This window comes from Triticum urartu, chromosome 5, assembly GCF_003073215.2.
Source record: "Triticum urartu cultivar G1812 chromosome 5, Tu2.1, whole genome shotgun sequence".
NCBI classification, from domain to species: domain Eukaryota; kingdom Viridiplantae; phylum Streptophyta; class Magnoliopsida; order Poales; family Poaceae; genus Triticum; species Triticum urartu.
The window spans coordinates 515,426,525-515,429,850 of NC_053026.1; positions in this window are offsets into that span (position 1 = coordinate 515,426,525).

Genomic DNA, 3,326 nt, shown 5'->3' on the forward strand with positions numbered 1-3,326 from the left:
CGGTTACTTGATCATCTTGAGCGTCGTCATGAACTTGTTCTTGGTCTTGAACTTGCTCGAGGGTGAGAACTTGACCTTGGGCATCACTTGGTGTGTCAACACCGTCTTGAGTATGATCTTGCCCTTGGTCTTGTTCATGAGGTTGAGGGCCTTCACTTTGTTCTTCGAAAGCGTGTGGGCCTTGTGTCGGCGATGGCTCCACTTGAGTGGAGCATTGTCCTTCTTCTTCGGCCACAAGGGGTTCCTCAATGGGTAGGATGAAACCAACACCCATTCTTCTTATGGCTTGAGGAGGAATTTCATCACCTACATCACAAGTGCCACTTTGCTCCACTTGGGAGCCATTATTCTCATCAAACTCCACGTTACACGTCTCCTCAATAAGTCCCGTGGATTTATTGAGGACACGGTAAGCATGAGAGTTTGTAGCATAACCAACGAATATGCCCTCATAAGCTCTAGCCTCAAATTTAGACAACCGAACACCTTTCTTAAGAATGAAGCACTTACACCCGAATACCCGGAAGTACTTGAGGTTGGGCTTGTTACCGGTGAGTATCTCATATGGAGTCTTGTTCAAGCCCTTGCGGAGGTAGAGCCGATTGGATGCATTACACGCGGTGTTGATGGCTTCGGCCCAAAAGTTGTACGGAGACTTGAACTCTGCCATCATGGTCCTTGCCTCATCCATCAACGTCCGGTTCTTCCTCTCCGCAACACCGTTTTGTTGAGGGGTATATGGTGCGGAATATTGATGCTTGATTCCCTCATCACTAAGAAATTCATCCAAGGTGTAGTTCTTGAACTCGGTGCCGTTGTCACTTCTTATTGTCAAGATCTTTGCATTGTGTTGACGTTGTGCTTCATTTGCAAAGTCAATGACGGTTTGTTGGGTCTCATTCTTCCTCTTGAAGAAATACACCCACGTGTATCTTGAGTAGTCATCCACAATCACCAAGCAATACTTCCTACCTCCAAGACTATCGAAGGATGGAGGCCCAAAGAGATCCATGTGAAGGAGCTCCAAAGGCCTCTTTGAATAAATGATAGTCGTGGGAGGGTGAGCCTTCTCATGTAGCTTTCCTTCGATACAGGCACTGCAAGCACGATCTTTAGCAAAACTAACATTCGTTAGTCCACGGACATGGTCCCCCTTTAGGAGACTTTGCAAAGATCTCATATTGACATGGGCTAAACGGCGATGCCAAAGCCATCCCACATCAACTTTAGCCATTAGGCATGTCGCGGTCTTAGTGGGTCGCTCCGAAAAGTTAATCACATATAGACCGTTCTCGACATGCCCAACAAAGGCTACTTTAAGAGTCTTGCTCCACAAGAGGGCCACGGTATCGATATCAAAGAAGGTGGCAAAGCCCATGATTGCAAGTTGACGAACGGAAAGTAAATTGTATGCAAGGGACTCAACAAGCATGACCTTCTCGATCGTGAGATCATGAGAGATGACAACCTTGCCAAGTCCCAATACCTTAGAAGATGAGGCGTCACCCCACTCGACATTGGTGGGCATAGATGGAACCTTGTGCACGTCCACCACCAAGTCCTTGCTTCCGGTCATATGATTTGTAGCTCCGCTATCGAGCAACCATGATCCACCACCGGAAGCAAACACCTACAAGAGATCAATGCTTGGTTTTAGGTACCCATTTTGTAATGGGTCCTTTGATGTTAGTAACAAGGGTCTTAGGAACCCAAATAGACCATTCAATGTACTCATGAAGAGAACCAACAAATTTGGCATAAACATGCCCATCACTAGCACGGCACAACACATAAGAAGGATTAAAATCGCCGGCTTTGTTGGATGAGGTGACATTGCCCTTCTTGACTTTGTTCTTCTTCTTCTCCTCGGGGACACTCTCTCCCGCCCTCACAAAGGTTTGCATGAGGGGAGGAGGTCGTTTGGTCTTGTCATTCTTCTTCTTGTTCTGGGAGTCGGGGACGTACCCAACCCCTTCCTTCGCCACACCTCCCTTTTGGTTGATCAAGAGATCATTGAGGTTCTTCTTGCCTTGTATGCAAGTCGCAAGGCCTCTCTCAAGTTGCTCCTTCAACTTAGCATTTTCCTCAACAAGATGTATATGCTCACAACACGGGTTAGTAGCATTTGCATTGTCAATTAAAACCATATGAGGAAAAGTTGCTTTCTCCTTAGTTAGCTTCACTTGGAGTTGATCATGAGACTCCTTGAGACTAGCGTGAATACCCTTCAAGACCTTGTGGGCCTTGTCAAGTATATCAAACTCCTCTTTGAGTCTAGCAAGATCAACCCCGAGTTTGGCCTTCTCGGAATTTAGCACACGAGAAACAACGAGGGCATGATCATAATCTTTCTCTAACTTAGCATGATCAACGTTGTGTGACTCCTCAAGAGCCAAACGAAGACCACGCTCTTCCTCAAGAGCATTGGAAAGATCCGAAATCTCATTGGCATAGTCACGACTATGCCCTTCCATCTTCGAGATGGTGTCTTCGTGGGCCTCGATCATGTCATTGGCCTCACCAAGTTGTTCCAAGAGAGCAACAAAGTGCTTCTTGGATTTTCCCTTGAGTTTACCCATAAAGGCCTCAAACTCATTAAACTCCACATTAGATCCCTCAACTTCATTAATGCTATCCGTTGGGGAGGGATGATTAATGATGGTAGTTATGATGTTGGAGGTTACCTTGTTGGTGGCTTTAGCCATGAGGCACTTGGCGGTGATGCTCTCGTTGGGTGAGTCAAAGAGAGACACTCGTGACGTTGTTGCAATGGCGACGGAGGCCATGGCAACCGACTCATCATCTTCATCATCATCATCATCATCATCATTGTACTCTTCTTGCACAACCAAGGCCTTGGGAGGAGTTTTCTTGGTGAAGTTGTTCTTGTTGGGGAACGACTTGGCCTTGTCCTTTCGGATGAGTTTTCCACCATTGTCTTCCCTCTTCTCATACGGGCATTCCGCAACGAAATGACTTACGTTGCCGCAATTGTAGCAAGTCCTTACACGTTTCTTTCCCCTTGTGCCACTCGAGTTGTTTTTGCTAAGGTTGTGCCTCGAGTTTTTCTTGCTCCAAAATTGCCTTGAAGCAAGTGCCATGTGTTCGTGATATGCATACTTTGTATCTTCGGGGTTGCTCTCCTCTTCTTCCTCTTCTTCTTCCACGGTGATCTTGGACTTCAATGCAAGGTTAGGCTTCTTTGCCCGTTGAGAACGGAGCACCGCATTGTCGACGGTCTTGTCCAAAATGTTCATGGCCACAAACTCATCCAACACTTCGCTTGAGGTCAAAGTGTGGAAGTCCGGTCTTTGGCGAATGACGGA